This window comes from Eleutherodactylus coqui, chromosome 13 (genome assembly GCF_035609145.1).
Source record: "Eleutherodactylus coqui strain aEleCoq1 chromosome 13, aEleCoq1.hap1, whole genome shotgun sequence".
NCBI lineage: Eukaryota > Metazoa > Chordata > Amphibia > Anura > Eleutherodactylidae > Eleutherodactylus > Eleutherodactylus coqui.
Genome location: NC_089849.1, coordinates 59,723,614 through 59,738,210, shown reverse-complemented (window position 1 = coordinate 59,738,210; position 14,597 = coordinate 59,723,614). Strand labels below are relative to the sequence as shown.

Below are 14,597 nucleotides of genomic sequence, written 5' to 3'. Positions count from 1 at the left end.
GCTAGACCAATCTTTGGGGGGGAAGTTCCCACTACAGTAATAGTGGCCATACCTATTAGATGTATATCGGCTGAACCTGCCAATTTGGCAGGTCTAGCTGATTATTTAATGTGTAAGGAGGACCTTCCTCATTGTCCCCATGTCAGATGTCAAGGGAGATAAGGATAACTTCAACTGCCCGATCCTTTGGCTCTCAAGTAGATGAGCTGCTACAAGAGGTGTCTGGCAGCAGGTTTCTTCCCTCTCTACATTCAGAACACATGAACACTCGGATGAGCATGCATGTGTAGGGGATGTCAGGCGTGATAGCTGTTGGTTGAATGGGCATTTAGCTGACAGTTATCTAATGTGTATGGCCACCCTAACTGATGATATATAGCTAGAAAGTTATTACTTATTGTTGGGGCCTGACTGGCACATCTGGTAAGACTGGTCTGTATAGCCAAAGGTGACAAGTTCCACAGCTGTACACGGGATCTAGTCAGTGGACAAATTAAATATTTCAAGTCTAACGCAGGAGGTTATAATGGACTGTGACAAAGAACTGTGACAATGGCAACCAAGTATCACCTGAACCAACCAAACCAGATCTTCAAATGGAGCAGACGCCCAGAGAAGGGAAACCCCACTGTGGGAAAGAAGCCAAGGCCCAGTCTGAGACAAATTGGCAACCCCGATCCCTGAACACCAATCAACAGAGTACTTTGGTTGAAGCCATGGCACAAAACACTAATCAGAACTTCTGAGGAAAGGTCCACTGAGCACTATAAACATGGAGCACAGAACACACTGCCACATAGTGCTGGCCAGTACACAGGAAGTATAACTGGCAACCCTTGATCAAAAGGGTTGGTTTAACTACCCTTACATAGAATTTGATAGGCTGACTGGACTGAAAGACAACCCAGCCAGCTTATCAGCACTAGAACCAGAGTTAATCCCTTGTTGCCCAGCACAGAATGACACAGCACTTGCGCAACATAGTAATATCATCCTTGATCCACTCTAGAAATTCGGAAGTGATGGCGCAGTTGGTGTTGCGACATTGACAAGCAAACAATCTGAAGTGCACTACGGATCAGTAATTTATAGGTCATTACTTTCTAAGGCATATTTACCCTTCAACTTATTAACCCTTTCCAATCCAATTTGTATCTTGGTTTTCCTAGGGGGCTTACTCTTTTTCTGCTGTTATACAACAGCGCTATCTGCTGGCTAAAGCCAGTACTGAATGAGGTGACACATTGGATAGGCTCAGACAGCAGAGAGGCTGGCCATATACAGTAAGAGAACCTCGAGGGACGCCTTCCAACATCGGAGCTGTACAGCCTTAAATCATTATGTCTTCAGAGGCCAGACAGTGGATTGGAAAGGGTTAATCCTATTTAATTATACTGAGATTTGAATATATAATGGAAAGTGGGTATTTTACATAATACATTTGAAATGATGCATAACAGCAGTAATAGATATGAACAATGATGCGTAAGATCCTACCCCGGATAAGGTCTTTGAAAGTCTATGGCCTTTTAATTAGGTTTTGATCTATATATCTGGTGACCCCAGGAGATTTGGACAAGCAGATTTCTCTAAGAATTATCCTTTGGCTATATTTAGTGTGTCAAATATTGTGAGTGGATTATAATTCCGGCTATTCTCTATCGTGTACGAGCTTCTTGTCAGTAGCCGGTCTGTATGGACAAGGCTGTAACCACAATAGTATAGTATACCCGTTTCTAGGCATCACCTTGTCTTCCAGACATCACGTTGTTTTTAGCAACCATTACTGCATCTTATTAGGCAAATTCTATTTGTTCTATTGCTCTGGGATACAAAACAGAGAGCTTGTCTCTGGATACATCTCTATGCTACAGGGAGAGCGCTGAGGATCTTCTTGTTGTCTTAAGACTACATGGAAGTATAAATGTACGGTTGAAGTGGAGCAATGCAATGCTCCCAAGTGTTCCTGGTGCCACAACTTGTAGGGCAGCCTTACATACCAGGCACTGGCCTACCGTTCTAGGTGTGACCTAACATATCATCATTCCACTTTCTAATCTGTCCTGAATAATGATCAGCAAATTTTTGTAATGTTTGGTTTGGCCAGTTGACCAAATTGCAGCAAAAAGTTTGGTTTGGCCTGAATTACTTTGAACCGAACCAGAACTTCACTAATACCCCTAAAACTGGTGTATAACATGGTCAAGGAGCAGAAGGAGAAAAAAGAAGAAGGACTAGAAGGAGATGAAGATGAAGATTTTGGAAGTTTTTCAGATAAACTATAACTCGGACAACCCCTTTAATAACTTAGTCCCAAAAAAATTTTAACTCCCTTAACAGTCACATCAAATTTGAAAAAACCCTCCCAAAAAATGTAATTTTTTTTTAATTTTAACCCCTTAGTGGCATAACTAATTTTAGGTTGAAGAACCAGTGTTTCCCCTTTTGTGCTCCAGCAGTTATACCTTTTTGATTTATTCGTCCATGGAGCTCTTGTATTTTGTGGGATGAGTTCTAGTTTTTATATGTATAATGTAGTCAATATAGTTTTAGTAATTTTTTACTGCAGGCCAAAGATTTTCTATTTTTTTTTTTTTTTTTGGAGGGGTTATTTTTGTAACATTCACCATGTGGTTTACATATTATCATGGGCGTAACTATAGAGGGTGCAGAGGGTGTGGTTGCACCCAGGCCCAGGAGCCTTAGGGGGCCCATAAGGCCTTTCTACTTCATATAGGGAGGCCAGTACTATGAATACACCATTATATTTGGGGGCCCTGTTACAAATTTTGCACTGGGGCCCAGGAGCTTCAAGTTACGCCTCTGCATATTATGTGAACTTTATTCTATGGGTCATTATGATTCTGGCAACACCTAATTTATATAGCTTTTTTTTACATTTTCGCACAATATAACCACTTTTCTTTTTTTACAAAAAGACTTTTTATGTGTCACCACATTCCAAGACCGGGTATTTTTTATTTTTCTGCTGACAGAGCTGTATTAGGGCTTGTTTGTCTGCTTTTTTTGCAGGATGATTTGTAATTTTTATTAGTATTTGGCCGAATGCAGACGGCCGGGTCGGATTCCAACTGCCAGATTCTTGCAATGGGATGCGACCCTGTGCCCCTGCAGTGACCTCCAGCTTACCTGTCTGGCGTCCTCACTCTGCGGATCTGACGGCTGGCGCACAGCCGCACGTGTGCAAAGCAGAGCCAGCGCATCAGCAATGATGCAGCCGTGTGAGCCTGTGCGAGGCTCGCACTGAAGTAGGACATGTCGCAATTTCTTTATCACACGAGTTTTCCGTGATCAAAGCCACAGCTGTCTGCATTAGTTTGCGTAAACCAATGCAATCCTATAGCAGTGTGCAATGGTGGAAATTCTGCACGGAATCCCACTGCGGAATTTCCACCCCGTGTGCTTTCGGCCTTTATTTGATGTTTATATGCTATTTTGATTACTTTTTATTCCTGTTTTGGGGAAACAAGATGACCGAAAAAAGCTATGTAGGCATTTTCTTTCTTTTTTAATGGAATTTACCATGTTAGATAACTATTGAAATATTTGATAGTATGCGACATTACAGATGTGGTGAAACCAATTTAGTCTATGCTATTATTTGTTATTTTTTCAATATTTAAAGCCTTGTGTAAGGAGAAAACACTTTTTTCTTTAAATAAATTTTCTATAAAATATTTTGATGTCGTGATCAGTAATGACTGCGGCATCTGCAGGGGTTACACAGGTGCAGGAGTGATTAGATGAGACCCTTCCTCCATAGGTGTCAATCAGAGAGCAAATATGTTCTCTGATGGATAGCGGGGTGATTGCATGAACAAAACTGTCCCTCCATTGGGAGATAGGGCAGAGAGAAGAATCACAGATATTCTTTGCTGCCTACTTGTCTGCAGCCCCCTCTCCTGAACACATACTGAGAAGACAACTATAAACTCAGTATTCCGACCCCACTTCAAATGGCTGAACCTCCAACTATCAGTGTTATGGATAAGCCAAGAATCTTGACTTTAAAATTACACCAAAAGCATGTTGGTAACACTAATAGATCTGGAGCTACAGCCGTTTGAAGTTGAACCAGCTCTGTTTGTTCTAAACTATAATATTCTTTTCCAGCAGAATGAACATTCTAAACTGTGTGCGTGGGGGGTGGGGTGGGATTGAGAGGACTGTAGACAGGATTCATGAACCCTAATTTTGTATTATTATTCCGAGTGGAATGTTGATGGTTAGAGTTGAGCGAACGTACTCGTCCGAGCTTGATACTCGTTCGAGTATTAGCGTGTTCGAGATGCTCGTTACTCGTAACGAGCACCACGCGATGTTCGGGTTACTTTCACTTTCATCTCTGAGACGTTAGCACGCTTTTCGGGCCAATTGAAAGACAGGGAAGGCATTACAACTTCCCCCTGTGACGTTCAAGCCCTATACCACCCCCCTGCAGTGAGTGGCTGGCGAGATCAGGTGTCACCCGAGTATAAAAATCGGCCCCTCCCGCGGCTCGCCACAGATGCATTCTGACAGAGATCAGGGAAAGTGCTGCTGATGGTGGAGCTGCTGTAGGGAGAGTGTTAGGAGTTATTGTAGGCTTCAAGAACCCCAACGGTCCTTCTTAGGGCCGTGTGCAGTAGTGTGGAGGCTGCTTTTTGCAGTGTTGCACATTTTTTTTTTTTTGGTATATCAGCCGTGCAGAGCATTGCGCCCTGCAATAATACTCCAGGGACAGAAGTGGTGGTTAGGCAGGGACAGAAGACATATATTATTGATTGAATATAGGCAGTGGGTCTTTTCTAAAAAATATTGGGCAAAAAATCTATTTGGCCTGCCTGTCACTGTGCTCAGTGTTCTGGGTCTCTGTGTGCTGGGTGTAGTAGTTCTACAAAATCATACGCAGCCAGCTAAGTGTTACAGCAGGCTTGCGCCAAATTATTTCCTGGCGTTCCGTAAGCGAAGTCAGCCTCCAACCACAGGCCAATAAGCAGCACATTTAATTACAGCGTTCTGTTTCTGCATTACTGGTAATACAGCATGCTGAGGGGTAGGCCTAGAGGATGTAGGCGCGGCCGAGGACGCGGAGGCCCAAGTCAGGGTGTGGACACAGGCCGAGCCAGTGCGGTGGCCAGGGATAGAGGCAGGGCCAGACCGAATAATCCACCAACTGTTTCCCAAAGCGCCCCCCTCGCGCCATGCTACCCTGCAGAGGTCAAGGTGCTCTACAGTGTGGCAGTTTTTCACAGAGACGCCTGACGACCAACGAACAGTGGTGTGCAACCTTTGTCGCGCCAAGATCAGCTAGGGAGGCACCACCACCAGCATGCGCAGGCATATGATGGCCAAGCACCCCACAAGGTGGGACGAAGACCGTTCACCGCCTCCGGTTTGCACCACTGCCTCTCCCCCTGTGCCCCAACCTGCCACTGACATCCAACCCCCCTCTCAGGGCACAGGCACTACCGTCTCCAGGCCTGCACCCACACCCTCACCTCCGCTGTCCTCGGCCCCATCCAGCAATGTCTCTCAGCGCAGCGTCCAGACGTCGCTAGTGCCACTGTTTGAGCGCAAGCGCAAGTACGCCGCCAGGCACCCGCACGCTCAAGCGTTAAACGTGCACATTGCCAAATTGATCAGCCTAGAGATGCTGCCGTATAGGCTTGTGGAAACGGAGGCTTTCAAAAGCATGATGGCGGCGGCGGCCCCGCGCTACTCGGTTCCCAGTCGCCACTACTTTTCCCGATGTGCCGTCCCAGGCCTGCACGACCACGTCTCCCGCAACATTGTACGCGCCCTCACCAACGCGGTTACTGCCAAGGTCCACTTAACAACGGACACGTGGACAAGCACAGGCGGGCAGGGCCACTATATCTCCCTGACGGCACATTGGGTGAATTTAGTGGAGGCTGGGACAGAGTCAGAGCCTGGGACCGCTCACGTCCTACCCACCCCCCGAATTGCGTGCCCCAGCTCGGTGGTGGTATCTGCGGCGGTGTATGCTTCCTCCACTAAACCACCCTCCTCCTCCTCCTCCTCCTCCTACGAAACCTCTGTCTCGCAATCAAGATGTGTCAGCAGCAGCACGTCGTCAGCAGTCGGTGTCACGCGGCGTGGCAGCATAGCGGTGGGCAAGCGTCAGCAGGCCGTGCTGAAACTACTCAGCTTAGGAGAGAAGAGTCAGACGGCCCACGAACTGCTGCAGGGTCTGACAGAGCAGACCGACCGCTGGCTTGCGCCGCTGAGCCTCCAACCGGGCATGGTCGTGTGTGACAACGGCCGTAACCTGGTGGCGGCTCTGCAGCTCGGCAGCATCACACACGTGCCATGCCTGGCCCATGTCTTTAATTTGGTGGTTCAGCGCTTTCTGAAAAGCTACCCACACTTGTCATACCTGCTCGGAAAGGTGCGCCAGCTCTGCGCACATTTCCGCAAGTCCCACACGCACGCTGCCACCCTGCGGACACTGCAACATAGGTTTCATCTGCCACTGCACCGATTGCTGTGCGACGTGCCCACACAGTGGAACTCTACGCTCCACATGTTGGCCAGGCTCTATGAGCAGCGTAGAGCTATAGTGGAATACCAACTCCAACATGGGCAGCGTAGTGGGAGTCAGCCTCCTCAATTATTTACAGAAGAGTGGGCCTGGCTGGCAAACATCTGCCAGGTCCTTGGAAACTTTGAGGAGTCTACCCAGATGGTGAGCGGGGATGCTGCAATCATTAGCGTCACCATTCCTCTGCTATGCCTCTTGAGAAGTTCCCTGCAAAGCATAAAGGCAGACGCTTTGGAATCGGAAACAGAGGCGGGGGAAGACAGTATGTCGCTGGATACTCAGAGCAACCTCATGTCTATATCTCAGCGCGTTGAGGAGGAGGGGGAGGAGAATGAGGAGGAGGGGGAAGAGACAGCTTGGCCCACTGCTGAGGGGACAGATGCTGCTTGCCTGTCATCCTTTCAGCGTCTATGGCCAGAGGAGGAGGAGGAGGAGGAGGGGGAGGAGCATGAGGAGGAGGGGGAAGAGACAGCTTGGCCCACTGCTGAGGGTACAGATGCAGCTTGCCTGTCATCCTTTCAGCGTGTATGGCCAGAGGAGGAGGAGGATCCTGAAAGTGATCTTCCGAGTGAGGACAGCCATGTGTTGCGTACAGGTACCCTGGCACACATGGCTGACTTCATGTTAGGATGCCTTTCTCGTGACCCTCGCGTTACACGCAATCTGGCCACTACGGATTACTGGGTGTACACACTGCTCGACCCACGGTATAAGGAGAGCCTTTCCACTCTCATTCCCGAAGAGGAAAGGGGTTCGAGAATGATGCTATACCACAGGGCGCTGGTGGACAAACTGATGGTAAACTTCCCATCCGACAGCGCTAGTGGCCGAAGGCGCAAATCCGAGGGCCAGGTAGCAGGGGAGGCGCAGAGATCAGGCAGCATGTACAGCACAGGCAGGGGAACACTCTCTAAGGCCTTTGACAGCTTTATGGCTCTCCAGCAAGACTGTGTCACCGGTCCCCAGTCAAGGCTGAGTTGGCGGGAGCACTGTAAAAGGATGGTGAGGGAGTACGTAGCCGATCGCACGACCATCCTCGGTGACGCCTCTGCCCCCTACAACTACTGGGTGTCGAAGCTGGACACGTGGCCTGAACTCGCGCTGTATGCCCTGGAGGTGCTTGCTTGTCCTGCGGCTAGCGTCTTGTCAGAAAGTGTGTTTAGTGTGGCTGGGGGAATCATCACGGATAAGCGTACCCACCTGTCAACCGACAGTGCCGACAGGCTTACACTCATCAAGATGAACAAAGCCTGGATTTCCCCAGACTTCTCTTCTCCACCAGCGGACAGCAGCGGTACCTAAACAATACGTAGGCTGCACCCGCGGATGGAAGCATCGTTCTCTATCACCATCCAAAACGGGGACCTTTTTGCTTCATCTATCTGTGTATAATATTCCTCCTCCGCCTGCTCCTCCTCCTGAAACCTCACATAATCACGCCGAACGGGCAATTTTTCTTAGGCCCACAAGGCTCAGTCATATAATTTTTGTAACCAAATTTTAATACGTTTCAATGCTCATTAAAGCGTTGAAACTTTCACCTCAACCAATTTTTATTTTTACTGGGCTGCCTCCAGGCCTAGTTACCAATTAAGCCACAATAACCAAAGCGATTAATGGGTTTCACCTGCCCTCTTGGTTGGGCATGGGCAATTTTTCTCAGGTACATTAGTACAGTTGGTACACCAATTTTTGGGGGCCCTCGCCTACAGTGTAATCCAATTAATTTTTTGCCCACCTGCATTACAGCTGACGTAACATCAGCTGTGTTGGGCACTGCAATGGGATATATTTATGTACCACCGGTGGGTTCCAGGGAGCCACCCATGCTGTGGGTCCACAGGGAGTTGTAAATGCATCTGTCTACTTCTAAAGAACCCCGGTCTGACTGGGGCATGCAGTGTGGGCCGAAGCCCACCTGCATTAAACATGACATTATTACCTCAGCTGTGATGGGCAATGCAATGGGATATATTTATGTACCGCCGGTGGCTTCCTGGCACCCACCTATGCTGTCGGTCCACACGGAGTTGTAACTACATGTGTCCACTTCTAAAGAACCCCAGTCTGACTGGGGCATGCAGTGTGGGCCGAAGCCCACCTGCATTAAACATGACATTATTACCTCAGCTGTGATGGGCAATGCAATGGGATATATTTATGTACCGCCGGTGGGTTCCAGGGAGCCACCCATGCTGGGGGTCCACAGGGAGTTGCAACTGCATGTGTCCACTTCTAAAGAACCCCGGTCTGACTGGGGCATGCAGTGTGGGCCGAAGCCCACCTGCATTTAATCGGATGTTACCTCAGCTGTGATGGGCACTGCAATGGGATACATTAATGTACAGCCGGTGGGTTCCAGGGAGCCACCCATACTGTGGGTGCACACGGAATTCCCATTGCGGAGTTGTACCTGCCTGTGACTATTTATAAAAAAACCGCGGTCTGACTGGGGCATGCAGACACCTTGACAGAATGAATAGTGTGAGGCACATAGGTTCCCCATTGCTATGCCCACGTGTGCAGCTCCAGATGGAGGTGGCACAGGATTGGATTTCTCATTGCTTCTGTACAGCATTGTGGACTATCGCCCCGCCCCTTTTAAAGAGGGTCGCTGCCTAGCCGTGCCAACCCTCTGCAGTGTGTGCCTGCGGTTCCTCTGGCAGACGCACTTATAAATAGACATGAGGGTGGCGTGGCATGAGGGCAGCTAAAGGCTGGGCAGGGACAGTTTGGTGTGCGCTGTGGACACTGGGTCGTGGGGGGGGGGGGGGTTGGGCAGCATGTAACCCAGGAGAAGTGGCAGCGGAGTGTCATGCAGGCAGTGATTGTGCTTTGTTGGAGGTAGTGTGGTGCTTAGCTAAGGTATGCATTGCTAATGAGGGCTTTTCAGAAGTAAAAGTTGTTAAGAGGGGGGGGCCCACTCTTGCCGCTATTGTGGCTTAATAGTGGGACCTGGGAACTTGAGATGCAGCCCAACATGTAGCCCCTCGCCTGCCCTATCCGTTGCTGTGTCGTTCCCATCACTTTCTTGAATTGCCCAGATTTTCACACATGGAAACCTTAGCGAGCATCGGCGATATACAAAAATGCTCGGGTCGCCCATTGACTTCAATGGGGTTCGTTACTCGAAACGAACCCTCGAGCATCGCGAAAAGTTTGTCTCGAGTAACGAGCACCCGAGCATTTTGGTGCTCGCTCATCTCTATTGATGGTCCATCATAGACTAAATCTTCTAAATGAAAACGCCAGTTACCATATGGTTTTAATGCTCCTGCAAGACGGCCGTTCTACAGCATTGTGAGAAATGTTTCAAAACCTCGGGGTAGAATGATTCCAGCAGATTTTTAACATCTCTGCCATCTGACTTTCAATGTAACTTATGGCATCAATCTAATTAAATCTGCTCTCTCATTAACAGGGTCAAAAGCTTCAGCCTTAAAGGGTGACTTCTAACACCTGGAATCTGGCGCCGCAGCAGGTAACCCAACATATATATATATATTGGAAATCTGCACTATTCCAGCGTTGTACACTATACACTGCATTACTGAGAGAAAACAGAGAAAGTCCTTGAACGGTGTTCTTTCCCTACACGCATATGGACTTCACACCGCGCTGCAGCCGCTTCCTGAATGTTGTATTCAAATGGGTATTTACATAAGTATGTGAATGTAATATCTGCATCTAACAAAAGGAAATCTAATGGAGCTTCATATACCATCTAAAATATATTATACAGGTGACCTTGCAGCGGGTTCCTTTCTTAGTTTTCTGCGCTCCCCCATGTCCTGCACACCTCCCTTCCCCCTTAAGCCCGATACTGGCGTCTCCAACGGGAAGAAGGGACCATCTTGATTTTACACCCCTGAAGAAAGTTAGAATCGTGCCTAAGCAAAATAATTAATTTAATTAAATGGGTTTTCCGGGTAAAATACTGTTGATGACCTATCCTCAGAATAGGTCATCAATAGATGATCGGCCGGTGTCCGCCATTCAGGAGTCCCTGACCGATCAGCTGATTGTGCGCCCGCTGACAGTGCTGTGAATACACAAGGGTTGGAGCAGAAGCAGATGCTACGACCCCGCTGTAGTGGCCGGCGCTTGTAACTGCAGGCACAGCTCCGATTGATTTCAATGAGTGCTGCGCTTGTATGGTAATTACTCCAACTGATCAACTATTGGTGACCAATCCTGAGGTTGCTAACGTCCACAATACTGAAACTAAAGCTCCCAAGTGTCTTTGAGAATCGTTATTTCAATTGATCCTTCCGTTGACCGTATTATCATCATCCGCCTGATCTGTTATTGTCCTGGACTTCCTGTTGCATCACTTCCTCTTATTAAGGTAATCACTTATCAGTACCAGTGGTGGCTTCTATGTCAGAGTTAATCCAACCAGTTGATTGTCCCACCTTACTTTGTAACCCCACCCACTACACCCAAATACGCTGCGCGCTTACAGGATGCATTGGGATATCGGCAGTAGGTGAGACGTTAGTACATATATGCATGTTGAGTGTGTCACTGTGTATATGTGGGCACAATTAATCATACATCAGCAGCAAATCCAGCCAGTCAATAAACGTGATGCATACATTGTCCTGGCCGGAACTAAGTAGATTCACTAGATGTCACGGGAAGCAACAAAAAATGGCCGTCCACTGAGTCACGTGACCACGTCTTGAATCACCGGGACTACAGAGAAGTAGGTAGGACTTCACATTCCAAAGTTTGCAATCATACCTTCACTGATTTAACTGACTCAGGTTGTGTGAAGTGGGACAAACACTTTAATTTATGGACACCTAGGACCTCCATGCTCATGACCAGTGGGGTCTCAGAATAAACCACCACCGATCAGAAATTTATCACCTATGCTGTAGATAGCTAATAAGTAATTTTCATTGGAAATCCCTTTAAATGGGGTTGAGCTGCAATATCAGACAAAGCCCATAGACAAAAATGGTGCAGTTTCTAGAAAAATCACAATATTTAAAGGAATTTTACCATCTCAGCTTTTCATAGCCGAAACGAGAAACCACTGCCATGGTCACCAGTCACTTGACTGGAGCCTACGAGAAAAGCTGAGCGCTTAGCTCAACGCTGCATCCGTAGCTCTCATTGAAGTACTACATTGTTTCTGTAGCTCCCATTCACGTCAATGAGATCTACCGAAACAGCGCCCGGGTGAACCACCCGGGTGAACCACCCGGCTCTTTATGACAAGCAGTTGGCACAGTCAGAAGTGGACCGAAATATTGTCATAATATCACACAAGCTGTATAATAAGTAAATAGTAAAAAGTAATTAGTAAATAGTACTACATCTCTAACTTACTCCCCCAACCCCAACCTACAATCCCTGCAGCCGCCATGCGGTATTACACATCATGCCAACACAGTTAAATGCTCGCGACTATTTTAGGTCTAACCATTTATAAAAATGAAAAACTGTGAAGTTGGAAATACATAGAGCTCAATGTCAGTGTGGATGATTCATAGATGATAGTGTAATGATCCAGCTGCTACTTCCAACACCTGAAGAAGGGCAGATAACAAGTCATTTACACCAATTCACAGCTTTTCCGCAGGTGGCAGAGTCTGCAGATATGGTTCTTGGTAAGCATGATCTCACTAGACATTTTCTTCTCAACATGACCCGAATTCCAAACACATGACTTTGAGACAACTGATCTGTTACGGAATCAAGACTCCCATCATGCCTTGACATATAATGGCTATAAGAGCATGCTGGAAGTTGTAGTCCACAAAACAAAGCCATCAGTGATATTTCTGACCAGCTATAGGGGCTGACTGTATTTATAGGCTTTATGTTGTTTTTTTTTCAGTATTAGATAAGCTTGTACTTCCTCGATAAGCCGTCAATACCGGTAGTTGTATCTCAGCTCCCCCCCCCCCCCTTTGTGCACATTGTCAACTTGACAGGTTGATTACCAGCTTTTCTCAGAACGATTTCATAGATGTCGCTGCCCGAAGACTATTTCTCCTGTTCTACTCCTGATTTTCAAAGAGATCTTATGCTACTGAAAAGTATACTTGAGAGTCGGAGTAATGCGAGTCCTTTCGGAAGGTCATAGCGTCTACTGTCCAGTCCTTGGAACACACCGATAAAGACAATGATATGGCAGAAAAAAGTGCTGCAAACCATGAAAGTAAGGCCCGCCTGAGCCGGGCATACCCCTCTAGATAGGCTCCATTAAAATATAGATGTTTCTATGGTATTCTGTTGAATGGTTAACCAATGTTTTCCCTATGTCCTTGAGACAATACCCGGCCCTGGTCCTACCATCGCCTTCACTTCAGCCTATCGGACACGGTTGTTGTGGCATGGCAGATGAAAGAATACATCTGCAGCCCATTGGCTGTGAGATTATTTAAAAGTATTATGTACTCACTTAAAGGGGTTGTCCCGCGCCGAAACGGGTTTTTTTTTTTTTCAACCCCCCCCCCCCCCCCCCCCGTTCGGCGCGAGACAACCCCGATGCAGGGACCTAAAAAAAAACCCGCTCAGCGCTTACCTTAATCCCCGCGCTCCGGTGACTTCTATACTTACCGGTGAAGATGGCCGCCGGGATCCTCTTCCCCCGTGGACCGCAGCTCTTCTGTGCGGTCCATTGCCGATTCCAGCCTCCTGATTGGCTGGAATCGGCACGTGACGGGGCGGAGCTACACGGAGCCGGCATTCTGCACGAGCGGCCCCATTGAAGACAGGAGAAGACCCGGACTGCGCAAGCGCGGCTAATTTGGCCATCGGAGGCCGAAAATTAGTCGGCACCATGGAGACAAGGACGCCAGCAACGGAGCAGGTAAGTATAAAACTTTTGATAACTTCTGTATGGCTCATAATTAATGCACAATGTACATTACAAAGTGCATTAATATGGCCATACAGAAGTGTATAGACCCACTTGCTGCCGCGGGACAACCCCTTTAAGTTTTTATATTGCTGCTCCACAGACAGAAAACAAAGGCAGCCTCCACTTTGCTGATGGATTTGGAAGGCAAACGCCCTACGAGCTTATTACTGGAAACCACCACTTCTAATGGGATCAATTCCTATATTAGAATTAATTGCAACTGCCAAATATAATAGAGCAATTTCAACAATTAACACTCAACTCAAATTGCATGCCCTATCTCGTTCGATGCTCACACAAACAATCAGAGATAATGGCTCCATGCTTTCTACAGTCTCGCGAGGCCATTGTTTCAGGACAACCATTCATTCCATGAAGTCCTTCAAACTCCACAAAAAAGCCCTTACCACCCCCTTCCGTCTCCAACTCAAAAACATCTCTTGAATCTGCTGCTTTTTCAATTTCAAGTCAACAATAATGCTAGTGCAAGCCCTCATCATCTCCCGCCTAGACTACTGCAACATGCCATTCTGCTGCCTTCCATCCACCACTCTTGTGCACCTCCAATCCATCCTCAATTCTGATGCCCAACTAATCCACGTCTCTTCTTATCAATCCTCTGCCTCTCCCCTCTACCAAACTCTTCACTGACTCTTCATAGTCCAGAGAGTCTAGATCAAAGAATTATCATTGAAATGTAAGACCATGGAGAAAGGGGGGACCAATGCATGTGATTATACTGTATGGGGAGGGGGACCACTGCATGTGAATATACTGTATGAAGAGGAACCATCGGATGTAATTATAGAGCTTACTGCTGGATGTGATTATACTGTATGGGGAGGGGGGCCAATGCATGTGATTATACTGTATGGGGAGGGGGACCACGGCAAATGAATACACTGAATGAGTAAGGGAGGAACTACTGGATGTAATTATAGTATATGGGAGGGCACCACTGGCCGTGACTATATTGTATGGGGAGGAGCTTACTGCTGGACATGATTATACTGTATGGGGAGGGGGACCAATGCATGTGATTATATTGTATGGGGAGGGGGACCACGACATGTGAATACACTGTATGAGGAAGGGAGAAACCACTGGATGTAATTATAGTGTGTGGAAGGGCACCACTGGCCATGATTATAT

General features: G+C 47.4%; 1 protein-coding gene across 1 annotated transcript in view; it reads right to left on the bottom strand.

The window, feature by feature from the left end:
- MMP24 (matrix metallopeptidase 24) overlaps positions 1-14,597 on the bottom strand; it is a 166,481-nt gene that overhangs the window by 120,962 nt on the left and 30,922 nt on the right. The gene's annotated exons all lie outside the window — the stretch shown is intronic.